This window comes from Triturus cristatus, chromosome 1_1 (assembly GCF_964204655.1).
Source record: "Triturus cristatus chromosome 1_1, aTriCri1.1, whole genome shotgun sequence".
Classification (NCBI taxonomy): Eukaryota; Metazoa; Chordata; class Amphibia; order Caudata; family Salamandridae; genus Triturus; species Triturus cristatus.
The window spans coordinates 619,226,084-619,253,505 of NC_140579.1; the positions used below are offsets into that span (position 1 = coordinate 619,226,084).

At 47.0% G+C, this 27,422-nt stretch overlaps 1 protein-coding gene across 1 annotated transcript in view; it reads right to left on the minus strand.

Annotated features, from left to right (window-relative positions):
* Nucleotides 1-27,422, minus strand: part of LOC146870720 (zinc finger homeobox protein 2-like) — a 910,344-nt gene that overhangs the window by 18,411 nt on the left and 864,511 nt on the right. The gene's annotated exons all lie outside the window — the stretch shown is intronic.

Genomic DNA, 27,422 nt, shown 5'->3' on the forward strand with positions numbered 1-27,422 from the left:
ACCTTACCAGTACTTGTTTGCAAGTGCTGGTGAGGAGTGAGTAAGTTGTGTTACTAGCATCAGACTGTGAGTCAGTGGTAGGATGATTATCGCGTGTGTCATGCATAAATCTCCTATGCACAGAATAGCTAAAGAGTGCAGCACTAGGGGCCAAATGAGGTGTATTCCAAACTGAGTGGTTTACTCCAGAAGGTAAAGTATGGATGTGTAGCACAAAGAAGGAAGGGGCTAACTGTGACGAATGTGAGTGTAAATGTACAATTTTTGTAGGACGTAAAACTACTGCCTCTGTGGGTTGCTGGCATAGGAATGTCAGAATCTAATTGGCATAGCATCTTTTATTTGAGGATCTGTCGCTACGTCACTCTTATCTTCAGGGAGTTGGCATTAATCTAAAATATATTACCTTTACGTCCCATTTTACTTGTTTAAGTCCTTACCACGGTATACTCCCTCTAATGATAAGCAAACACTGTGCCCCACACTCGCCTATAGAGTCAAATTTATTTCTCCGTGCATATGATTTCAAGATTCCCTCTCACCTCCTGTACCCAAGAAATGCCCCATTGTGAGACAAAATGACCTTTGTTCCATGCTGCTTCCCTTCAGTGGCTCTAATTTGGATGCCATTATCTTTGGGTGTGACAGTTGTCACTGGGTGGCACAGGCCAAGCATGGGCTAAGACCCTGCTCACTCTTCCACTGATATCCATTGAGGACTGCACGCAACAGGGTGAGATGACCTTTGAAGATTGTGTTCTCACAGGAACACTAGCAGGAACAGTGGAATCAAAAGGGTTGATGTGCTCACAGACTGTTATTGCTTGCTTAGGCAAACAGGATGGAAGATCGCAAGTGCTCCCAGAAGCGGTTACATACAGACACCTCAGATTCGCTCGAACTTCCTGTACATACTCTTTCTTCTGACGACTTACAATAAAGTGCTAACATATTGTTGATGGCTGCCTTCAAACTAATATTAAGCACCCAAGGCTGGAGTTGTGGGATAAGGAAGAGGCCGAATACCAAGACCCTGAACTTCACAGAGGAAATAAGTAGAGGGCTCCCAGTTGTCAGAGGTAGTGGTCCACATTAGGAACCACTTGGGCTTCCCTGCTTCTGATACATTTCTGGATCCTAAGGAGTTCTTGTGATCCTATAGGCTGCCGCAATGATGCCCTTCTGGTTTATAAAGCCATCAAACACCGTCAGCAAAGAGAATGGAAGCATACTGAGATGACTGGCTTGCAGAGGCACCAATACTCACAGGAGATTTTGGAGTCCGAATTTACCCAATCTGTGCAGGTCAGTTCATTGCTGGTTAGCATGTCATCATCTTAGGCAACTGAAAAAGGTTTGCCTTCAGATTCAGTTGGCAAGAAGGTGAGAGGGGGGTAAGTGGGAGACTCCAGCTTTGCACTCTTCACATGCATATGACTTATAAGCCATTTTGAAAGATTTTCAGATCATTTATCATGGAGTCTAGAAGGCAATGGATTGTGTTGAACACTTCGATACCTTAGACCTCATGGTACAATTTCTAAATTACACGACATAGAATATTTTGTGTACAGCTGCAGCTTCTTCTGGAGGTGTCATATCTGGTCATTGCCACATATGGCCATGCCCATGAAAAAACTGGGCTCAAAGTTGTTTGGGCTACAACTGGATGAATTACTGAGGCCATCCACTGAGGATAAGAAGTTAAGTCATATTATACTTTTCTTCTTACTTTCTCACTCTCAACGACAGCAGCACTTTCTAAACCACAAAGAATGTGCCAGAATTCACTTTTGTGAGTAGGCAGTGTCCGGGACACTGCTTTGTTGAAAAATCCCTCATCTGGTCTTTTACCTTTCAGTGACCTCCCAAGGCCTGACTGTGCAGAATCCTTTTCTGGTTGGGGGGAGGGAGGGAGGGGCAAGGGGGAAAGTGGGGCTTGTGATCTGTGGTGATCTTGTATTCAAGATCTTAGTTCAGAAAGTAATTCATTGACATTCATGTTGCCATTGAATGCCTTTGACAGCAGGGGTAGCCTGAAGGGACGCTCTTCTAGTTAGAGTTGTCGCTCAGGTTGTAGTGATAGCAATGTGTGGTATCTTCATCTTTGCCATGGATTCTCCTCTTATTGTTATTTCCCCTGCTGCTCAGCAGAGTAACTGTAATGTAATTAGAATGCTGGTGTGTGCATGGTTTGATAGAGGGTCAGTTGAATGCGTGGGCTGTGCAGCAAGGATGCTGCTCCCTGTGTGGCCTTCCTACTTCCCTACTACCATCTTTACCTGTAACCTGAGACTACTACCTTGTGAATAATCCTGATCCTGTTTCACCTATACTACTGACTACGCTGCATCTTCATTTCCACAATTGCGACGAGCGTGAAAGGACCCAGATTGAAGAAAAGGCCACTGCTGGACCAGGGGAGGAGAGAAGATCGAAACTGGAGTGTAGCTGTTTCCATACAAGAGACTAAGAAGAAATCAAGAGGATTACTAAGAAAATCAGATTGCCTGTTAAAAGATAATGCACCTGTTAGACCTACCGGTGTCTATTTCCACCAGACAGCCTCAGTCTAGATCATTCGAACAGGCACTGCTGAGTTAACATAACTTTGGAGCCTCTAAGGACTTGTACTGACAGTACTGATGTTAAGTGAACCTGTAATTGTTTGAAGCAATATTTACAGAAAGCTGGCTGCACTTTGAACCAAGAGTGTTACTGCCTGCAGTTTACGGCGTTCATCCATCAAGCAAACCAACGGACAGTGTTGACGCCGTTTAATCTACTTTAATTTATATGCTTACATGTGGAATTAAACCGACTCTCCTGCAGATGAAAGGAATACAAGGACAGTGATAAGCGTTTCAGGAGAACAGCAGTGAGCATTTGGAGTCACTTTATTGAATTGTCAACATTTTACATATAATGTGGCAAGTTGAAAAGTGAGCGATCCTGCAGTGTGACATACGAGGGCTTCGTGATCCTTGTCACCTTGAACTGAGCCTTCGGTTAATATGCAACTGGTAAGCCAATGCATTATCCTTGGGTCAGCTGTGTGTGCTATAATGCGGCATTAAAACTAACCGCATGGACTCATGGTCGCTACTCCCATGGCCCGTGCTGAGTGTTAATGAAGCAGTGCAAGGTGCGTTTCTTTACCCTGCAAAACCTTTGGAAATTGAAGACTCACCGTGCTCCTGCAAGTGCAGGATCTTTTTCTTCTTCTGGAGCTGGAACAACTTGGACACGTCCATGGAATACAGCAGCATCTAATCTTTGGAGACGGCTCAACTAGGAACACAGCCAGTGAACTGAGCTGTGTTGTTCTGACGTATGCTAAGGGTTTCCTGGGCAATGCATCGTGAGAGAAGCTATGGTGCCTGTCTGTGCTCAAAATTCATGAACATTTCGCTCTGGGTTTTGGAGTAAATCTACGATGCCTGTCTGGGGACTCAATACGTCTTTACAGCGCCTAAGTCCTGTTCAGCAGAAGTGCCTGATTAATCCTGGAGTAACAGTAAAAGGAATACAATTTTGCTAGAGGATTACAGCTGCTAAACCTAGCTTGAGCACTAAGTTCTCATGCTGAGGTGCACAGCTTGGACATTCTGCTTATTTTGAATGCCATTTCCTTTCAGATATCATATTGCTGGACGTACATCCATGTCATTTTGAGATGGTTTGCAATGCCTTTTTAGCATGTTTTTTTTAGTGCTATTCATGAGTTAATATCTAATTATTTATGCTATGCTGACTGCAGTCAGCATATTTATTTTGCTATGCTGAATTGCTACCTGCATGTGTTGTAAATGCCCTGTTAGCACATTTTCGAGTACTATTCTTACTGTATAGGGTGTGAGTGTTACACCTGATGCAAATTATGTTTTTTTGCTTGTTGTGTTGGTATTGTTTTTCGCCCATAAGTTTCTTATTTCTACTTGAGCCGGTTAGTGCATCTCAATCAATTCTTAGTTTTAGTGATGGGGCAGGGATTCTGCAACCCAAACCGTACTTCCTTACCATTGCTGGTGATGGGTATTTGCATTTCACCCAAACCATACTTGCCTTTACTTGTTTTGGGTTAAACCCAGACATTACGTATTTTTATTGTGCAAATGATACTTTCTTTAACTTGTTGTGAGGAATTATGTTTTTCGCTCATACTTTCTCTTGCGCTGGGTCATGTTTAGTGAACCCCAATCAATTCTTACAGTTTTGGTGATGGGGCAGGGATCTGGCAACCCAAACCGTACTTTCATTTGCGTTTCATGGTGGTGGGCATTTACGTTACGCTCAAACCATTCTTACATTTACAAGTTGTGGGGTATAATGTTTATAACTCCAAACTGTACTTACATTTCACAGTGGTGGGCATTTGCATTATCCAGTATTGGGGTATCTTTCATAGATTCACATGCCTGAATCTATCCCCATCGCCGAGGCGGGAGTCCCACGGTAAATACAAAAGTAGTGCCAAAAGTAAATAATAGTAGTAGGCTAAAAGAAAAGGCCTAATGCCACATCCTAGTAGCCTATCTACATCATTATAGTAAAAAGAACCAAGACTTGGTTTTAACCAATCAGCTACCAGCACCCTCTAGAACCTTCCCAGCAGAAGCATTTCTCCTCAGATTTTCACCACACGTCGTGTGGAAGGGAGTCTCCCTGAGTGCCACTCAGTTCTTCTAATTTTTCTTCAGAATGTCTGACAGGAAAGTTCTTTTCAAACCCTGCAGGACCTGTGATAAAAAGAGGGTCCATGTGGATGATCAACATAAGGACTGCATTTATTGCCTTTATCCCAAACATGAGGCAAAAAATGGCAAGATTTGCCGTGCCTTCCCTACCAAAACTCTTAGGGATAGAGAGGCAAGGCTGCTCTTGTGGCTAAAATCTTCTTCGGCTAAAGAGGATGACAGAGCGTCTACTTCCAGCAAGAGAGCCAGGTCACTTACAGCTCTTCAAATGAGGGGAGAAAACACTTGACATCATCCCATGATGTTTGTTACCCTTCACAGAGGTCACCAAAACGTTCCTCTGGGTCAACGCTGTCTCGTCATCCACAGCAGGCATGGTCTCAAAAAATGCTTCCACTTCAAAAACTTTAAGTAAAAGCCTTATCAAATCTGTCACGGTGACTACTTCATCCACTATCTCTGTGACTTCTTCTGCTTCATCATCTACGGCTACTATTTCAACTACGTCCATTCAATCGCCTATTCTGTCTACAAAGATCTCTATTTCTACTAAAAAAACAGTTTTTGAGGCGTCGTCGACGAGAAAGTAGAAATCACCGTCGACGACCGCATCAACGTTGAGCTCATTGATAGTACCGTAGACGAAGTCTCCGCCGTCGACGAAGATCTCATCGTTGACGAAGTCTGCACCGTCGACATCTGCCTCGTGGACGATGACGGCAACATTGAAGATCTCATCGTCGACGACCCCGTCGACGAAGAGCCTGTTGACGATGACCCCGTCGACGAACAGCCTGTCGACGACGATCCCGTCGACGACGGTTTTACCAGTTCAATCCACAGTTTCTGCTGGTTTAACTCTACCTGCACAGTCAATGCCCAAGTCATCAGGTTTTTACCAGTTTAAGACTTTTCAAAGACAACCAGATTACAGCAAGATCTCACCACTTATGCCTTCACATCTCCTAGACACTTATACTGAAGATGATGACTATGAGGATGAAGAGGATGAGGGACTCTTTGGTACAGCTCACCATCCTTCTGAAATAAATATCAAGTGTCAGGATGACGACGAAGATGATGACTACCAGGAGCATTATTATCAAGAAGATATTGTTGTTTCACATCATAGATTCCATCATCAGGAAGGACACCAGAGGGAAATGAGTCACCTCCCTCCAACGCTCATTCAGGATTTACAAGCCATGCTAGCGGATTGCCGACAAAGGTTTCCCCCACAGCAGATAGTTCCGGAGAACCCACCCATACCAGCGGTGGTTCATGTTATATTGACTCAACCGGAAGTTCCTGTTACACCTGTCCCTCCTTCAGATCAAACGGAAGAAGTGCAAAATGACACTACCTCCTCTGAAGAGGGTGAACTACCTGACAATACTAATATTCAGGACCCATGGGATGACTACGTAATTCCAATGTCTTCTCCACCTCTTCCCCTGCCATCTGATTCCCCACCTGAGGACATCGGGGGCTTCCATAATTTGATGCAAGGGGCTGCAGCCAGATTTCAATTGCCGGTAACAGTCGAGCAGACAGAATGTTTCCTTCATGATTTCAAGGAAGAGTCCAGGAAATTCACGAGGGCTGTACCTATAATAGATTATATATGGAATGAAGGGGTAAAAATCATGAAAACCCCTGCATCTGTTCCGGCGGTACTTCAGAGCATAGAGAAAAAATATCGTGCTCCTGCCAACAGCCCAGCTTGTCTCATTGGTCACCCGTGTCCTGATTCGGTGATTTCACAGGCCGCCCAACAGCGATCTAAGAATCCTGCAACACCCATCACCACACCACCTGATAAGGAAGGACGTCGTCTGGACCTTATAGGCAAGAAATTCTCTACCATGGCAGAGGCTTCCATCAGAGCTGCCAATTCTTTGGCCATTATCGGTCGTTACGACCGTCAAATGTGGTTAGACATGACGAGTTTCATTGACCTCATTCCAGAAGACCGTAGGCAAGAGGCAAGAAAGATTCTCCAGGAAGGGGAACGTGCCGCATCAGAAACTATAGATTGCGCTTTAGACATCGTAAACACCAAATTCCGTCAGCTTGCAGGAGCAGCAGTGCTTCGATGCCAGGGATGGCTTAAGGCCACCACTTTCAGGCCTGAGGTGCAAACAAAGATTCTGAACATGGCTTACGACGGAGAGTCTTTGTTCAGGAAGCACATTGATGAGGCCCTCTTAGCCCAAAAAACTGACACGGATACCGCATGATCATTGGGTACCCTTCAGTACAGGCGTGGAAATTTTAGAGGAGCAAGAGGGCGTGGTTTTTCATCAAGAGGAGGATACCAAAATCAGCAGAACAGGCAGTATCAATCCCATTATAGACTGCCCTACAGCCAGTCCTCATACCGTCAATCGTCCACGGCTAGTTTCTCTCGTCAAGGTGGTCGGACGAGATCACAAAATCAAGGCAGAAACACTATCAGGAAGCAGTGATTTCCACAGGGCGCCAGCCATATTACCCTCCTTACCCATGGGCGCGAAGATTTCAGCTTTTGTACACAGGTTGCGAGAAAACACGTCAGATCAATGGGTTCTAGACCTAGTAACCAACGGCCACACCCTCGAATTCATCAAACAGCCACCCACTACTCCGCCCAGGGGTCCCCCTCCCCCTCGTCTTCACTTATTATTCAAGGAAGCCTTTACGATGCTCCTCAAAAATGCCATAGAGAAAGTTCCATCATCTCAGAAAGGAACAGGTTTCTATTCTCGTTTCTTCCTCATCAAAAAGAAGTCAGGAGAATGGCGACCAATTTTAGACCTCTGCAAGTTAAACCAGTTTCTCAAGAAACAAAGTTTCCGAATGGTCACGCTTGCCGAGATTTTAAGTTGTCTAAACAAAGGGGATTTTTTGGCTTCTCTGGATATTGAAGACGCTTACTTCCACATACCTATACACCCCATACGTCGCAAATATCTTCGATTTACTGTGGCTGACGTCCACTATCAGTTCAAAGTGCTCCCTTTTGAGCTGAAATCAGCTCCAAGAATCTTCACGAAGTGCTTGGCACCAGTAGCGGCAGCATTTGAGATCCCGAGGAATACAAGTATTCTCTTATTTAGACGATTGGCTGATCAAAGGTCCTTCAGAACAAGATACCAAGGTTGCCACAGAAGAATGTTTACATCTATCCGCTTCTCTGGGGCTGACCCTCAACAAGAGCAAATCCCAATTACGCCCTCTCCAAGTCATACCTTTTCTCAGAGCACGGTTAGACACGGTCCAGTGCAAAGCATTCTTGTCACACGACCGCCAGCTGCGTCTTCAGAAATTGGCAAAGCTAATTGCAAAAAGAAAGTCAGTTTCAGTCCGAATGTTTGCTTCGCTCTTCGGAATGTGATCTTTTGCGATACATCTCATTCCCTTAGCACGGCTCAAAATGAGACCTCTTCAGGAGGAACTGCACCTTCAGTGGCAGCCGGCCATAGGTTGGCTCGACGATACTATCAGGATCACACAGCGCATAATAAATTCTCTACGTTGGTGGTCACAGGCAAAGAATTTAACCCAAGGCCTCACTTTTCTACAGACCATTCCAGATTTCGTTTTAACAACCAATGCCTCCATGGAAGGATGGGGAGGTCATCTGCAGGATTTGCAGATTCAAGGGAGATGGTCTCAAGTTCAAAGGCAACAACATATCAACAGTCTGGAGCTCCGCGCCATCTTTCGGTCTCTCCAAGCGTTTCTCCCAAGGATCGCGGGATCCTCTGTGCTGGTTCGTACCGACAATACGACCAGCATGTATCACATCAACAAGCAGGGAGGAACAAAATCAGCTACACTCTCAAAGGAGGCTCAGGAACTGTGGGAGTGGGTCACATTCCACAAGATAACACTGAGAGCCGAACATGTCAGGGGTCTCCACAATACCCTGGCGGACACGCTGAGCAGGTCTCTAACGGACTGTCACGAGTGGGAGCTAGAACAAGAGCAAGCAAACACAGTGTTCCAGGTTTGGGGCAGGCCTGCTCTGGACCTATTCGCAATGAGGGAGAACAAGAAATGCCGATATTATGCCAGGAGGTTCCCTCAACAGGGATCAAGAGGGAATGCCCTGTCCATGCGATGGTCAGGGATTTGTGCTTACGCTTTTCCCCCAATACCATTGATTCCGAAAGTGCTCTGCAAGATGAAGCTGGAGGGTTGCTGTTTAATACTGATTGCCCCCGTTGGCCAAGACAATATTGGTTCCAGGAACTTCTCCTATTGTCCCAAGACAGGCCCATTCGCCTTATTCCAATGCCTACAATGTTGTCGAGGGACAGAGGGCAAGTACTTCATCCGGACCCGCAGTCCCTGCACTTGCACGCATGGCTCCTGATTTCTTAGAATTTAAGGACCTCAACATTCCACAGGACTCAGAGGAGGAGCCTAGCGCGCAACCAAGATGGCCGCGTAGGTGCGAGGCTCCCGAGGACCTCCGTGACCTCCTACATAAATCCTGACAATATCCTGTCCTAGATGAGGGGACTGTGTTGGTGAGCCCGAGCTGAGGTGTCACCCGTTTTCCGCTTCCAAATCGGACCTCGGACACCGGCGGGAGCACCGAGTGAGGTTTGCGGCCTTCTCCACGCCGGCCCCCCGGATTGGAGTTGTGGGGCGATCCGGAGACAAAGTGGTCAGCAACGGCGGGCTGGGCCGGGCGACTCGCGTACCCCGCACTTTCACTTTCGCTTTTGCACCCTCCTTGCTGCGTAGGCGAGGTTGGGTTGCGGGGCGGTGTGCGGTGGTGTGGCCTCGTTGGGGTGCCCTGCCGGCCCGCCGGCTGTGATCCGTCCTGCGGACCTGTGGTTGCCCCCCCCCGGAGCCCGTGAACTGGTTTGTCGGCCTTTTCCGAGGTGATTGGCACGATTTGGGGACTGAAACCATGTCCACAAAGCAAGATGGCGACCGGGCAAAGGTGAAATCGACCCGCCGTGGCGCAGCCCATCAGTCCAACAACATGGACCGCTACACCCTCCAGAAGGGATCTCCTGAGGTGCCGCGTAGGTCCCCTGAGGGCCCGACTGATGCTCCTGCTCTACCCGCGGATCTGACCCTGCGAGATGTCATGGGCGCTATCGCCGAGATGAAGGCCTCGGTGGACCAGCGCTTTGACACACTAGCGCAGAAGATTGACTCGGTCCACGTGGATGTTGGCCTGGTGAGGGCCGATTTATCCAAGACCAATGACCGGGTCGATTCTTTGGCTCACACCACCTCGGGCCTCACAACGGACGTAGCGGCCCTCCAAAAGGAGGTGCGCCGGCTTGGCCAGGCGAGCGCCCTGATGGATCGTCGACTGGAAGATTCCGAGGGTCGGGCCCGGAGGAACAATGTCCGCATTGTCGGGGTGCCGGAGGGACGTGAGGAGGCGGCGGCGGACCTGTTTGTGGAGGACCTGATTCTCACCCATCTCCAGCCCCGGGGGCTGAGTAAATTCTTTGCGGTGGAACGTGCCCACAGGGTTCCCGGAGGAAGACCTAAGGCCGGAGCCCCTCCGAGGCCTCTCATTGCCCGGATTTTCAACTTTCGGGACAGAGACGCTATCCTGCAGACTTCTCGGCTACAAGGACCGGTCAGACTCGACAATATGGACGTAAACTTCTATCCTGATTTCACCCCAGCGGTCCAGAAGCAGAGACTGAGCTTTCTCGGAGTTAAACGTCGTCTACGGGACCTGAACCTCAAGTATGCGATGCTTTTTCCAGCTAAGTTGCGGGTGGAGGTGGATGGCCGCACGCACTTTTTTGATCGTCCCGAAGCGGCCGGGGACTGGTTGGACTCTTTGCCCGGGGATCGGGGCCGGGGGGGGGGCGCGGTTGGAGGGGAGGGCTCGCCGGATCAGGACTGAGGGACTAATAGTAGGCCTCGCTCTGGACAACATTATCGTCACTTTTGACTGTTCGTGTAAGTTCCCCTCCTGTGGAGGTAGTACGGGGTCTCCTGGGGGCTCTCCCTCCTCCTCTGGGGGACTAGTTAGTTTAATCATTTATGGGGCGACAGGCACACTGCACTTTGGGGGGGCTGTTTGGGCTCATGCAGGGGTGCAGGGAGGGGGGAGTTTTGTTGGGATGGGTGGGTTGGGGTGGGGTGTTGTTTGTTTTTACCGCAAGGCAAACCCTTTATTGTATTGGTGTTTTTAAGGTGTTCTCAGGGGGACGAATGATGGCTTCTGTACGTGATGGGGGGTAGGGACCTGACTTTATTGTCTTGGAACGTTAATGGACTGGGGGATAGGATCAAGCGAGGTGTGGTCCTGCAGTATCTGAAACGAACTTCGCCAGATGTGGTCTTTCTGCAGGAGACACACCTTATTGGTAATTCCTTTTGTGCCATGAATCGGCGTGGCTATCGTTTGGTGGCCCACGCGGGCTTCACGTCGGGCTCACGGGGGGTGGGCATCATGGTGAAGAACTCGCTCCCGTTGGAAATAGACGAGGTGCGCCATGATGAGAGGGGACGCTACACTGTCTTAGTGGGGAGAATGGAGGGCAAAGTAGTTGTCTTTGTATCAGTGTACGTCCCACCGGGGTTACAGTCTACCACTTTTGCAGACCTGGGGCGCCTCCTTCTTGACCTTCCGGGGGGGCTTCTGGTGGTTGTGGGGGACTTCAATGCGGTGGTTTCTGGGACCGTGGATCGCCACCCCCCTAGGGACCTCCCCCGGGCGCAGGCGTGGCTGTCCGGCTTTCTAGATACACTGGGATTGGTGGACTGCTGGCGCTTAAAACATCCCACGCAGCTGCAGTACACTTTCCACTCGGGTGCCCATGGTAGCCTCTCTCGGCTTGATTATGTCCTTGTCCCTGCGGCTTATGTGGGGAGGGTAGGAGAGGTACGCCATTTGGCGCGGGGTATTTCAGATCACTCCCCGCTCCTGTTGCACTTTGATGTCTTCCCGAGGGGGGAGGGCAGGGTAGCTCCAATCAACGCCTGGTACCTGCGCGACCCCACCATTCGCGCTGATTTGCTTAAATCCTTGCAGCTGTATTTTGATGAGAATGTGGGGTCCGTCCCTTCGGCTATCTCCCTGTGGGAAGCCTTCAAGACAGTTCTTAGAGGGGAGGCCCTCTCCTTTATCTCCCATGCCCGGAGGCGCGAGCAGGAGGAGGTGACCCGGGTGGAGGCCGAAATTGCTGAATTGGAGGGTGATCTAGAGGGTGGGGTGACGGATGCTGCATTACATGTCCTACAACTTAAGCAGGCGGCCTACAGGGCCCTCGTCACGGAGGCGGCCAGGGGCCTCAGTAGAGAGCAACAGGGGCGACTGTATGATGTGGGTGATAAGGCTGGTAAACTGCTTGCGTGGTTGGATAAGAAGGAGAGAGCGAGTCGTGTGGTCCCGCTGATTGAGAGGATGGATGGTGTGCGTGTCACCGAGCCAGAAGACATTGTCTCTTGTTTCGCGGATTATTTCCGCGAGGTGTATTCCCCGGTTTCTCCCTGCTCGGAGGAGGATTCCCATGCCCTGCTTAGGGATATCGCGCTGCCTTCCCTTTCGGTGGAGGACAGGGTGTCGTTAGATGCCGCTCCCACCTCCGACGAAATTGCCCTCGCCATACGCTCGGTCGCATCCGGCAAGGCCATGGGCCCGAACGGCATCCCTATCGAGTTGTATAAGCTGCGACCGGATGTACTGGCACCCCATCTCCGCGCGATGTTCCTGGCGGCCCACTCGCTGGGCTCCCTCCCGCCGGACCAGCGTCTGGCTACAATCGTGGTGATCCACAAGGAAGGGAGACCCCGGGACCGGGTTACATCCTATCGGCCCATCTCGCTCTTGAATGCGGAGCCCAAAATCCTCGCCAAGGTGCTAGCCAACCGGCTGGTCGGCGTGGTGGGCGATCTGGTCCACCAAGACCAGTCCGGCTTTATTCCCCATCGCAACACGGCCCTCAATCTGCGGCGCTTGCACGGGGTGCTCGCGCGTGTCCCGTTTGTGCGGCAGCCGGCCGTATTGGCGTCCTTAGACGCCACCATGGCGTTTGACACGCTCGAGTGGCCATACATTTGGGCGATGCTGGCGAAGTTTGGATTTGGCCCGGGGTTCATCAGCTGGGTCAAATTGTTGTATTCGGGCCCTTTGGCGCAGGTGGTGGTGAATGGAAGAGTATCGGTCCCATTCGAGCTGGGACGGGGCACGCGACAGGGCTGCCCCTTGTCGCCGCTCCTGTTCGCGCTGGCCTTGGAACCCCTGGCGGAGTGGCTGCGGTGGCACCCTTCCATCCGTGGTCTCCGTTGGACCCCCGAGTATGAGGACCGCGTGTCCCTATACGCTGACGATATCCTTTTGTACCTAGCCTCCCCGCGTAAATCACTGATTGTCCTGGTTGATGTTTTGCGCTCATTCGGCCGCAACTCAGGCCTTGTCATCAACTGGGCTAAATCATGTGTGTATGTGCTTTCCGGGGAGGCTCCCGTCCTCCCGCGGGGCTGTCCGATCCAGATTGCCTCTCAGGGGTTTCGGTACCTGGGTGTTTATATTACTCTGGACCCGGAGGCCCGCTACGAGCGGAATTTGCTTCCCCCCCTCCAGCGCTTGAAGGAGGACTTCGCGCGTTGGCGGCGCCTGCCGCTTTCGCCGCTCGGCCGGGCGGCATTGTTTAAGATGATGTCGTTGCCACGCTTCCTGTACGCTCTCCAGAACACTATGGATTTAGTCCCAGCGCGCTATTTCCGTGAGGTGGAGAGTCTACAGCGCCGCCTGTTCTGGGACGGGAGGCCGCGTATTGCCCTGGCGAAGTTGACGCTCCCATGGTACGACGGGGGGATTGCCCTCCCGGATATTAAACGGTATTACTGGGCCTCCCAGCTAGCTGCAATTAACCATGGCCTTTACGGGCCCGCCTTAAACCCGGCATTTGAAATGGACAAGATGCTCCTGCCTGGTGGCGACTATAATCGAGCGCTCTACTCTGGCGCGCCCGGCCCCCGCCTAACGGGACCTACGCGTGTCATGGTGCGAGTATGGCACGCGGCTAACGCAGCTATGGGGTGGAAGGACCGTTTGACCCGGGCATCACCGTTGTACGCGTCTGAGAGATTGGGCTCCCTGTGGACCTCGAAGGGCTTCGAGAGGTGGGACACGATAGGCATCAGTAAAGTGGGGGATCTGTGGACGAGGGGGGGATTTAAAACATTCGAGACGCTGCAGACGGAGTTTCAGCTGCAGGGCAGTGAATACTTTCGGTACTTGCAGGTCCGTCACGCACTGGGCTCCGTCTTCCCAGACGTCGCCTCCATCCCGGAGTCCTCCCCCCTGGAGGATAGGGTGCTGGACGGCCACGTTCCGGACAGCACGATCTCCCTTATTTACAAAAAATTGATTAATGACCGATCGGGCTTGCTGACTGGGTTGGGTTGCCGATGGGCTGGAGTTGGACGACGAGGACTGGATTTCCGCGGTGGCCTCTCCGAAGGAGGTGGCCATACCGGCTCGCCTTCGCTTCGTCCAGCTTAAGATACTCCACCGGGTTTACATGACGGGGCCAAGGCTTCTGCGTATGGGCTATGCTGAGGATGGGTTGTGTAAGCGTGGGTGAGGTGCTTTGGCTACTTTTTTGCATATTTTGTGGGAATGCCCGAAGGTGGAGCGATTCTGGCGTGGTGTGCATGAGGTCCTGCGAGTGGTTACGCATGTCGCGCTGCTGCCTGAAGCGAGGAGATGCCTGCTGAATGTGTGGGAACCAACTGACTACTCGGTTCCGCAGACGCGATGGGTGACTCTGGGATATATGATTGCTAAGCGTGACATTGCTCAACTGTGGGGATCCCAGAGGCCCCCGGCGGTGTCGGCCTGGAAAGAACACATGGATTGGTGCATGTTCCGAGAAAAGGTGGTGTATGTGGCGAGGGGTAAGCCTGGGGCATGGGTGAAAGTATGGGGCCCCTGGAACGCCTACCGCGGGGGTATCTGCGCGCCACCACTGCTGCCTGCTGCCTCACCAACCCCGTCCCCTTAGTTGACTCCTTTCCCCAGCCCCGGGCACAGAGTTCCCCCAGTCCTCGATCTGTTCCCCTTCCCCTCTTTAGACTCCTGTGAATGGCTGGGGTCCCCCATTTGGGGAGCACGTGCTCTTACTTTCGATTGCGGGTTGCCTTGCGGGTGTGATTTTTCGTGTTGTTTGTATAAAATGAAACCGTATTGTGGGGTCAGAGTGATGTGGCCCACGACGTTGATACCTCCTGATTCTGCTTCTCTGCAAGGCCAAGTGTTTTTGAACGTATGTCATATGCTCCTGTCATTCTAGCGGCCGGCCGGAAGGTTGTAGGCCCATACTTGTATATTCTTGAGATTGCAATAAACGGTTTCAAAAAAAAAAAAAAAAAAAAAAAAAAAAACATTCCACAGGACTGTCGTGAGATTTTGGCCAAATCCCGTTCCCAAAGCACAATTAAGACCTATCGCCTCAAGTGGAAGCGATTTTGCTATTGTTGTGAAGCGAATAATATTCATCCAATTCAGGCTCCTGCAGAACAAATACTCCCTATCTGCTTTCTCTCGCCAAGTCTGGGCTTACTTTTTCATCAATTAAAGTACATCTTGCTGCTCTTTCCAGATTCAGGAAGTGCTCAAAACTTCCTTCTCTTTGCTCATCTTCACTTGTCAAACAATTCATGAAAGGACTTTTCCAGTCTTTCCCTCCAGTGCGAGCACCCCCTCCAGAGTGGGAACTCAACACAGTGTTAGCGCAATTAATGAAGCATCCATTTGAACCGATCCATAAAGCGGATCTCAAATTCCTTACTTGGAAGGTCGCCCTTTTATTGGCTCTCACCTCTGCAAGAAGGGTTAGTGAGATCCAAGCTTTCACTATCAAGGAGCCCTTTTTGCAGTTTACTAGTGACTACGTAACCCTTCTAACAAATCCCAAGTTCATACCTAAGGTACCGACGCAATTTCACTTGAATGAGCCGATAAGATTAAAAACATTCTTTCTGGATCCATCCACTCCAGCCGAAAGAGCATTACACTCCCTGGATGTTAAGCGGTGTTTAAAGTTCTACCTACAGACAACTAGGGACATCAGACGGTCTAACCAATTGTTCGTGGCCTACGGTCAAGCAACTCTTGGGAATGCAGTAACAAAGGCAACTATAGCCAGATGGTTGGCATCTGCTATTCATTTCTGCCATATGAAAGCTAATAAGCCTTTGCAGCGGAAAGTCAAGGCTCATTCGACAATAACTATTTCAACTTCTACAGCTTTGTTTGCTGGAGTGACTTTGGAGAATATCTGTCGTGCTGCGACATGGAAAAATGTCCACATGTTCACAAAACATTACTGCCTTCAATCTTCGCATCAAGAAGATGCAGCAGTTGGACAGGCTGTTCTACACCATCTCTTTCATTAAGATCAGATTCAGGTACTTTCTCTTTTATGATTAATCTGTTATTTTTAATATGTATGCAAATATACAGACTGATAAGTCTAAAATCTTGCTTATTTCTATATGCTTATAGGTGTATATATGTATGTAGATATATATAGGTTTATGTCTTTTCTATAGTTTTTGCTTATTAAAGGATTTTTTTTTGAAAAAAGAGGAAGAATATTTATATATGATATTTTCCAACCTTTGTGGATGTTATTTGGGAGTTTATGAGCATGTGTCTCCCACCATCCAGCAAACAACAGTACATGGGTATACTGCTTGCTACTCTGATTCAGGCATGTGAATATATGAAACATACCCCAATACTGGATAAGAAAACAAGTTACTTACCTGTAACTACAGTTATCCAGTATTGGTATCTTTCATAGATTCACATGCAACCCACCCTCCTCCCCGAGGAGACAGTTCTCTATATCTGGTATACTTATTTCTCACTTGTGCTAGGAAAATCTGAGGAGAAATGCCGCTGCTGGGAAGATTCTAGAGGGTGCTGGTAGCTGATTGACTAGAACCAAGTTTTGGTTCTTTTTACTATAATAATGTAGATAGGCTACTAGGATGTAGGCCTTAGGGCTTTTCTTTTAGCCTACTACTATTATTTACTTTTGGCACTACTTTTGTATTTACCGTGGGACTCCCGCCTCGGCGACGGGAAATGATTCAGGCATGTGAATCTATGAAAGATACCAATACTGGATACCTGTAGTTACAGGTATGTAACTTGTTTTCTTCTGCTCAAATCGTGTTTACAGTTACATTTAGGGACATATGTGTATGGCACGCATAGGGGCACACCCATGTGAATGGGACATATATTTTGCACTTTAATATGGGCAGGTGTATGGCAAACATAAGGGCACACGTATTGCACACTTGCAAATGGGGTATAGGTGTTGCACCCACAGGGGCATATTCTTTGCACTCTTTGCACCCTTGTATCTTGCTGCAGAGTCTGTGACTCTGAGGTGTCACTTTTGTTGCACCTCAATATTTTATTGTCTGCGGGGGAGTGTGGGTATTTCTCCCAGTGATGTATGTATGTGTTATTCTTAACCCTACATCTCCATTTTCTTCTCTGGTCCTTATTTTTTCATGTATTGCGTGATTTAATTTGTACTCCCTTGCTTGGTTGTCATTTTTATTGATGTTGTGTATTATTGTCATACTTGGATTTATATTGTCTATTTGTTCCATAAGGAAGGGATGTGTGTGGTATCTTCATCTTTGCCATGCATTCTCCTCTTTTTGTTATGTCCCCTGCTGCTTAGCCAGACTGACTGTGATGTAATTAGAATGCCGGTATGTGCATGATTTGATAGAGTGTCAGTGGGCCCGTCCTAGTTCCCTACTACCATCTTTACCTGTAACCTGTGATTACTACCTTCTGAATAAACCTGTTCCTGTTTCACCTATAACCATGACTAACCTGCATCTTCATTTACCATACAGTGCCTCCAGACAAGAGGAGAACAGGGATCTATTCAATCTAGCATGAGGTGAGGAAACAGATGTCCACCCTTTTCTGGACTTGAAAGGAACAATCTATTTCTTTCAACAGCAACATTCAAGATGGTATCTCTTCAGTGTGCTATTCTCCTCGTGGCCCCAAGCAACTTTCTTACCACTTTGCACCTAAAGGACACCTATCTCCACATTCCAGTGCATCCTTTGTATGAGCGATTTGTACACTTTGCAGTGGAATGGAAAAGTTCATTAGCAATTATTTCTTAATGCACTTCAGCCTGTCATTCACTTCTGGGATCATGACCAAGCTACGGGCAAAAGTGTCAGCTTCTTTACAATTTCAGAGGATACAACTGTTCCCTTATCTGGACGATTTTCTAATATGTGCTTTTTCTCTTTCAAATGCTAAGGAAGACACATCATCGCCATTCAGGACTCTCAAGAAGTTGGTTTTTCTTTTGCATTGAGAAAACTGCATCTCAGAATCATCTACATTGGTGCCCAGTTTCCCACAGACTTGGGGAATTAGGAGTGGCTGCCTAGTTATTTTGGAACATCATCTGAACATAGGAGAAAGGTCTCTGTTTTAATAAAAGCTTCTGGGGATTTAGGTAAACCACTACGTCTGTTGTCCCTAGGATAAGACTGCACCTTGCTAACTTGTTTATTACCTGTTGGCTCACCAGGAACCTTCCAGCCAGAAACTTGACGCTGTGGTTCTGATGTCTCCCAGATTCCATTGAGAAATGGGTTAGTCAGTGGATAACAGAATCCCATCCACTGGCCAGGGTCTCCAAGACTTCATTTGTCTCTATAGTAACCACCTCACACACCAGGGACTGGGAAGCTAGCTGTTACTCATTCCAGTCTAGTTCCTTCCAACCCTTCTACCACTCTATGCTTGGTATTTACAGGCCATGTTGGGACTTCATGAAGGTTTCCTGGTTAGTAATTGGGACATTCCTGTCCATGAGGATTATAAGCTGCTTGTTGATCCAGTACTGCTAAAGTAGCTGTTCTTGAGCACGAGCAGTAGACACACACTGCACTCTGCACATGTACTGTGGTTCGACATGAGCGAATTACATGTAATCTACAGTCTGGACAAACAAAAGGCACATGTATTCTGCCTTACACTGCTGCCTTGACCACTAAGGGCTGCAGAGGTTGAACTCTCACAAAAGCACTTTGGCCAGTAGGCTACACATTAACTGAGAGGTAGATCTCACCTTCTTGATTTCTACCCCTCCAAGAGACACTGTTTAGCTGAACTACTGCAGCAGAGGGTTGATACAGTGCGTGCTCAGTGGCTCATAGTACACCTCTGGGCACTCCCCCGTCCAACTCAACTATGTTTGGGGTTTGCAGGTACTGGTTTTTCTAACTGTTTTCCAATGTTGGTTTTCTTTGCTGTAAACAGAGAAATATATATTTTATATATATATTTTCACTGAAAAAACCATAGGTTTCAGGGGCGTTATAGGTAGCTGGACTTTTCACTCGTACAAAACCATAGAAATTCCCCCGTTATAGTTAGTTCAGCTAACTATAACTCGCGCGCCCGCAATGCACTGCTGATGACGTCACATATTACATCACTCATGACATGGTCAGTGACATCACTCATGACATCACTGATGACATCATCCTTGTGATTTTTTTATTCTTTAGGAGGGGGGCTGTGTTGCCCCCCTCCTCAGGCCACTTATGGCCCCGGGGACCCCATCCCCCGGGGCCGGCCTTTGTTTTTTATTTAAAAAAAAATATATATATTTATAGAAACACCTAGGACATGCTGGACAAACCGTATGTACCTATCACCATGACGATTTGCGTGATATTCATTAAAAGGCGACTATGCATACAATGAATCCACGTAGAATGTATTCACACCGCTAGTGAAGCTCTGACATGTCTGACACCCTACCGTGCCGAATCCCGGCGCCCCCGCTGGTGGGTACTCTCCAAGTAGACACCCTTGTCGTTTATTTATACAAACATGGGTAGCTATTGACGGGCACATTTAATACACATGCACACCAAACCATTCAAAGGGGATTCGACAAAAATTCGACCAAACTATGCAAGAAACCCCCTCACGGTTAATAAAACACACATCCACCGCCGGATGAGTAATACTTTTTAATTTACTCTCTGGAAAGGAGACAAACCTCACTTGAGAGTCACAGCGTGCTCCTGGCTGAGCCCAATGCTGTGTTACACCCACCAGTGCCCGCCGAGTGCCACACACCTCTGTGTTGTATTCCACCAGCTAGTGCGTATGCTATGACACTCTCTAGCCCATGTGCACTGTAACACCACCCCGTGAATATGTCATGCCACACTTGCCTTCGCACGGGTTATATTGCCCCATCTAACGTGCCTTCCTCGATGCCTATGTTATAAAGCACAGCGCTATGCCATTCATATTACAATCTGGGATCCATATCTTTGTCACAGTGCATATGCAATGTTACACTACCCAGCACATATTTTATATTACAACTTTAGAGACTACTTAGGTTACACAACACTGCCCTGTGCATATTACACTCCAAGGCGCATATCACATAGCAAGCGCTAGTGCCTGTGCTATCTCGCGCTCTCCAATGAATCTGTCATTGCGCACAATGTATTGCATATTATATTTCACGCCCCGGTTCATCTTATATCACACTTCTTGGTGCATAGTTTATACCATACACTATATCTAGTTTTCATTTTCAATCGTGCTCTCAGGACTATGTTCTATATAACACTGCGTCCACCTACCCTTTTCACGGGCATTACATTTTGCGATGGGGAGTGGAGGGTCAGGGGATGTTTCTGCCAAGTGAGCCCGGAGTCACAGTCCCAAACGTCCTCTTCTTCCTGAATAAAAGTGAGATTATGCTGCATACTTGTTCATATTTTAAGTAGTTCGCACAGACACACATTTTAAAAACAATAAAGTTCCTAATACCCACCTTCTATGAACAGTTAGCTTGCTGCCCCATCCACCTCCTCCCTATCCTCTGTTGTCTGAATCCATGGACTAGCCTCCTCCCTCCTGCCATGCATGGTCTGATGTGCTGCCACTGCCCTGCATTTAGCATGATGTACCAGTCCACTCATCCTGCCCTCCATTGCCCAATTCTATGGCCCATCATTGACCTCCTGCTTAGCCTCTGTGCTTTGCTTGCTGCCCCTATTCTCCTTCCCCCTGCCCTCCGATGTCTTTGTGCATGCCCCTGCTCCATCCTTTTTGACCACCATGTTCCATGGACCTGCCACTCCTATCTACTCTGAGTGTTCTGTTGAGCTGCCACTCTCCTACCACCTGCCTAGCATTGTCAGATGACTGTAACCTGTCCCTGCCACCTCCACCCTGCCTCTCCACATGCCATGCCCCTATCCCCTTCCTCCTGTCCTCCATGGTCCATTTTACTTCCACACCCTTCTGCCCTCCCTGGTCTGTTGTGCTGCAACTGCTCCTCCTGCCTGCCCCGCGCGGTCTGTTGTGAGGCCCCTTTCCCTGAACTCTCTTGTCTGTGCCCAGGTCCTGACCCTCCCTTCTATCCTCCATGGTCCTTTGTGCATGCCCCTGCACCCTCCTTCTTGCCCATCATAGCCATTGTGCTGCCACTAACCCTCCCGCTTGCCATGCATGGTCTTCTGTGCTGCCATGGCCCCTCCCACCTTCCCTGTGTGGTCAGCTAGCTGCTCCTGACCCCCTCCCACCTTCCCTCCATGGTCTGTGTGTATGCCATCATAGTCTCACTGTTGCTCTCCATGGTGTGTCTTGTTTCTAGTGCCCATCCTGCCTGACCTCCATGGTCATCTTGCTGCTCCTGCCCTGCCCCCTTGCCCCCAGCCCTCTGTTTCCATGTGCAGACCCCTATTCCCTCCCTCCTGGCTTGTCGGTTCCATTGTAATGCCCCTGATCCGTCCCTGCTGCCCTTTATGGTCTGTTATGCTGCAGCTTTCGCTCCTGTCTGTCCATTATGGTCAGCTAGCTACCATTGCCTCTTTCCCCTCTGTTGTCTGTTGTCCATGTGCATGGTCCTGTCCCCTCCCTCTTGCTTTCTATGGATTGTTGTGCTGCACTCCCGTCCCGCATGCCCTGTGTGGTGTAGTGTGCTGCTGCAAACCCTGATGCCTGCCCTGTAGGGTCAGTTTGGTGCACCTCTCAATGTCCTTCCTGTCCTCTGTTATCCGAGTCCATGTCCCTACCCCAATTCCTCCTGCCTACCATGATCCAATGTACCATACTTGCGAACATTTTGAACTTGGTAAGAGGGAGATTTTGAAAAAAACTGGGGTATTGATTTTCCCCTTTGAGTTACATTGACAAAGAGAAGATTGTAGACAGGAAACATTTCAAGTAAAGCCCATTTGAGCTTAAAAACATTGGATGTTTCCTGGCTGAAACGGGTCTGTTGGCATGTATGGTTGTATGACCACTGCCTCTTCCTTCTGCCCACAATGGTCTATTATATTGCCACAGCCTCTCTTGCCAGTCCTGTATTGTTGGTTTGTTGCCCCTGCCCCCCTTTCCACTGCCCTCCATAGTCTGTTGTAATGCCACTACCCATCCTGCCTGCCTAGTGTGGTCAAATTGTTGCCTCTGCACTCTCCTACCTGCCTTCAATTTTCAGAGTCCGTGCCCCTGGCCTCTGCCTCTCAGCAGTATCCCAATGAACAACTAGATTGCTAACATTCTATATTTATTACAAAAGTGTGGAATGCCTGACGCCATCTTGATGTAATCAAAACTGTAATGCCTAGAGCATTTCCTTTAGAAATTACATATATGAGAGGGTCTTATTTGCATCAAAATTATGGTTAGTGCTCTAAAAAACTAAAATGAGGACATATTTTCTGAGTTTTCAAATAGCGACAAAGAACTTTTAAATTATTTGTAATCTTAGTTTTTTTATCCAGTTGACCACTTGATTAAATGTTGCATCCAAGGGTGTGGTGTTACTTCCAGAGCTGCAGACTTTGCAACTGGGGAACCAGGTTGGAGTTTCTGCTTCAGCTCAACATTCTGTGATTCTGGTCAAATCACTTAATCTCCCCATGTCTACAACCAAAATGAATTTGATCTTGTGTGATGTAACCAATGTTCATGTAAAGCACTCCAATACCTGACAAGTCGGCACTATATAAAACTGCAAATACACAAAAAATAAGTGTTTTGCACACTTCTGTCATTGGGCTACATTTGGGCTACATCTGGGTGATATTTGGGCTACATTTGGGCTCTTTTGTCTCTGGTGGTCATTTTAGGAGATTTATTTGTTATGAAGTTTCCTAATTTCCTCATTTACTGCAGTCTCCTCAGTAGGAAATGCTTTCAGTTTTTTACTTTGATTCCATCAAGAAGGTATTCAGATATGTCACACATTTGCCATAAATTCTGAATGTTAGCACTCTAGTTGCTCATTAGATCACTGTAGTAAAGCTACTGCTCACCAGGCAAGTCTGCTGCTGGTATTCAAAGTGCATGTTTCAGTCTGCATGTCAGAATGTTTTTATGAAATAAAAGAGGATTTCAGAAGTCAAAATGTGCCCTAGTTTTTCTTTCTGCAGCACTAATCATAATTTATATGGCAAAATGAACCCCCTCATTTTGTTCCTTTGTAAATTAAATGTTTTAAGTGTTACCACTTTATTCCAATCAAGATGGCTTCAGGTGTGCCATACTTTTGTCATAAGTAAGACTGTTAGCGCTCTAGTTGTTCTTTAGAGCACTCTGGGAAGCTGCAGTAGAACACAAAGCAACCAACTGACAGTCTCTGCCCTTGTTGGATGTACATGTTTTACTGAGAATGTCAGACTTCATTCTTACATGACTGAAAAAGATAATGTGAATTTACAGAAAATATGCTCTCAGTTTAGCTTATAGATCACCTTCCAAACCTCTGTGGGAAAAGTATGAGAAAATAGTTTTCTCTCAAACATGGTTCGTGATATCACAGCAGAAGGCTTTTTCACATGGTAAAATCACCTTAGAACACACCACAATTCCTAAAATGAGTATGGTACCATCAACAAATGATTTATAATGTAACTAAAGTCTTAAAACCTTCTATTAACTGCAATGCTTTTTAATGAGGTGCTATCATGTATATTGGTCCCAAGATGGCTGCCAACACTTCTTGGATGAAGTACTGACAGCCAATCAGATCTCACGATGAGATGTGTGGTTAGGCTCCGCCCAGATATGTATGTGATTTTACTTTTGATTTTCTCAGGAACTACTGAACAGATTGACACCATATATGCAAAAGGCACATGCCTGACCTGAGGACTACCTCTTTGCCAAATTTCAAGTAATTCTGTTCAGCCGTTCGGGCTGTACCTTGGACTAAAGGTCCCTATGGAGCGCCCCACCTATTTTGAAAATTTCGCGAGGATTCGTCAACCGGCGCCAAAGTTATTCCAAATAGAATGTTGCAGATTTCCTATGGAAACATGGTCCTAACTATAACTATCTACTGGCGACCGCCAGTAGATAATATATATATATATATATATATATATATATATATATATATATATATATATATATATTATCTACTGGCGGTCGCCAGTAGATAGCTATAGTTTCAACCTAGTTTCCATAGGAAATCTCAAAATTCTATTTTGAATAACTTTGGCGCCGGTTGACGAATCCTCGCGAAATTTTCCAAACTAATGGGGCGCTCCGCTCAGCGCCTACCCTGAAAGTCTCGGGGTGATTCGTCAAGCGGGGGCCGAGAAAAAGGAGGGGTCCCAAAACGCGTTTTCCCCATGCATTTTTCCATAGAACCTTTAGTCGCAGCTACAGCCCGAACGGCTGAACAGAATTACCTGAAATTTGGCAGAGAGGTAGCCATAAGGTCAAGGAAGTGCCTTTTGCAGGTGTAAATCTGTTCAGTATCTCCTGAGAAAATAGCATTTAAAAGCATATCAATATCTATATGCGCGTACCGTGCGCGCACCCTGCCGTGCGCGAGCGCAATTCTGATTGGTTGTTAGATGTCGGTAAACATTCGAATCGGTCGAAACCAGGAAGTGTCGGCCGCCATTTTGTCTCTCGTAGTCTGAGGGGGTGAAAAAAAAAGGTGGAGAATGTGAAAAGGGGGCAGAGTGGAAAGTTCCTGACCCCCTAGCCTTGGTCAGGGGGTCACAGAAGGACCCCAAGTGAGGAAAAAACATATATTGTTTTTTTTAAATCGCGAGGTGCGCGCACCACGCGTGCACGGCACGCACTGCGAACCGGTGGTGCTTGGTGCGCGTAGCGCACCATGCGCCCACAGCGCGTGCACGGTGCGCGCACCTCGCGATTTAAAAAACCGTACAAATTCACTGAAAAAACCATAGGTTTCACACACGTTATAGTTACGAATTAGCATTTAAAAAACCTTGCAAATTCACTTAAAAAACCATAGGTTTCACACATGTTATAGTTAGCTGGACATTTCACTCATAAAAAACCAATGAAATTCCCCCGTTATAGTTAGTGCAGGCAACTATAACTCACGCGACCGCAATCCTCTGCTGATGACGTCAGATATTACATCACTGATGACATATGTGTCTTTATGAAAAATAAATATTTGTAATATATGTATAGCTAAAGATTAATGGAAGAAGACATGGGTAAATAAGTGTCTAAATACAGTGATGTAATATCTGACGTCATCAGCAGAGGATTGCGGTCGCGTGAGTTATAGTTGCCTGCACTAACTATAACGGGGGAATTTCATTGGTTTTTTACGAGTGAAATGTCCAGCTAACTATAACATGTGTGAAACCTATGGTTTTTTAAGTGAATATATATATATATATATATATATATATATATATATCAAAGAAACTTCCCAAATGTGCAGTCGCGCACAACGATAGGAACGGACAACTTCAATCGCCAGTGCTTGAAAATAGTATTTATTAGAAATAAATTACGTGCCTAGTATATATATATATATGCACCGTCGCAAGACCTGCTGTAATCCCTGTACTTAGTGTAATCCCGTCTGCTTCTTGCCATTGGCTCACTCCTCCTCTACTCTTTTTTCCTGGCTCCTTATTGGTTACTGCACCCGATACATCATGTCTGTTTTTTGCCGAGCAGCACTGACCAACTACAGTTTACTTACACTGTAGCTATTTATGTCTTACTTTAGGGACTACTTGCTTTATTTCCTGCTAGTGATTCCCTATAGAGCCTACTTCATGGTATGCTGCCCACATAACTTGTACGTACAGGGACGTCGTGCTTCATAGCAGGGCACCCACTTCAATTTTACTTTTTAACACAATAGCGCCCACTTCATGGGCCGCCATGCGCATAACTTTTAAATAAATGGGCACTTTTATGTTTGCAGCACTTTATGTTTAAGTCCAGCGCTCGCTTTTATGTTTTATTGGTTGCACCATGAAGAGCAGGCACTATTGTTACATGCGGCATAACTTTTATGTACAGGGACGACCTACTTCATTTTATAGCAGGGCGCCCGCTTTATTTTTACTTTTTAAGATCATGGAGTCTGCCTTATCAGCCGCAATGCGCATACCCAGGCAGAACAGTGAGCTGGGAACAGAGCAGTTGATACTATTAAAATTATTAAGTATGGGATGGGCTGGGGTGTTGGCCTTGTGTGCCTGGCTATAATAAGTACGGGGGCAGACTTAGCTTTAAAAAGTGAGATGTTGACTCGCGAGTAGCGAAGGTTGATGGTGAATTGCCAGGTGCAGCAAACTAGCTTTCTCTTTTGAAAGTTATAGTTTGCACTTGCTCTCATCCTCACATCCTCTCAGTGGATTACTTGACTGCAAGACAGTTGTTGCATAATAGACCATGATCACTACTTTAGAGACTCCTGTGCTATCATGTTCTTCTGGGACGAGCCTTCCAATGGGTGTCTCCACTACCAGTGAGAATAGAGCTCCAATTTCTCCAGTATGTTAACATATATTTAAAGTGTCCTTACTGAGGTTTGTACTAACGCTCCTGTACCGATGAGATGAGAGATTCTTTTCCTTTCAGTTTGCGTAAACTACACCTTAAAAACTTACGGGTAACTCTTTCTGAGTAATTCTTTAAAAGTTTGGCTTTCTACACGGCACTTCTTTTCTGATTGGAGCACATTTGGACTATTTAAACCTTGGGCACTATCCCCCTTTTTTATCTGAAATACTGCTATTGGCAATGATAAAATGATGCTGTTAAAATTGTTTTTTAGCTGCAGGAGCTCTAATTAAGTATGAGCACCTACATATAAGTTAAATTGAAAATCATATGTCTGTTATTCCCCAGGCTATTTTTACACATACAGTTTTTTTTACATATGTATAAAAATCTTTTTTGTTATCACATTTAGAGAGACCCCCACCTTTCGCCGCTTAGACGATAAAGACATTTCTAAAGATATATTGGTCCTGATGAAGGAGACATAAAAATCGCATATAGTCTCCAAAAAGTGCGTAGACCAAGAGCAACAACCATACATCTGGGAGATCCATAGAAGAATCCAATTTCAATGTTTTGACTAAATTACTCCAGGATTTTGTAAGAACTTTTCTAACCCTTGGATTATAACCTAAGTAGGATCTCACACCAGAGTTGGTTTGCGTTTTTAACAAAAAATAAATCCCTTTTCTTGTGTGGAATGACTGATGGTATGTAAGAGTGAATGACAGGTGAGAATGGCAATGTGACGGTTTTTCTTGGGGGTTTCTCTCACATGTTCCTTTAAACTGCTTTGTCTCTAATTTCACAAATTTTTGTAATTCAATTAATGTGGAAATATTTTTGTGGAAATGTATGAATTGTATATAAATTATACGCTAAAAGAAAATTTATGAATGCTT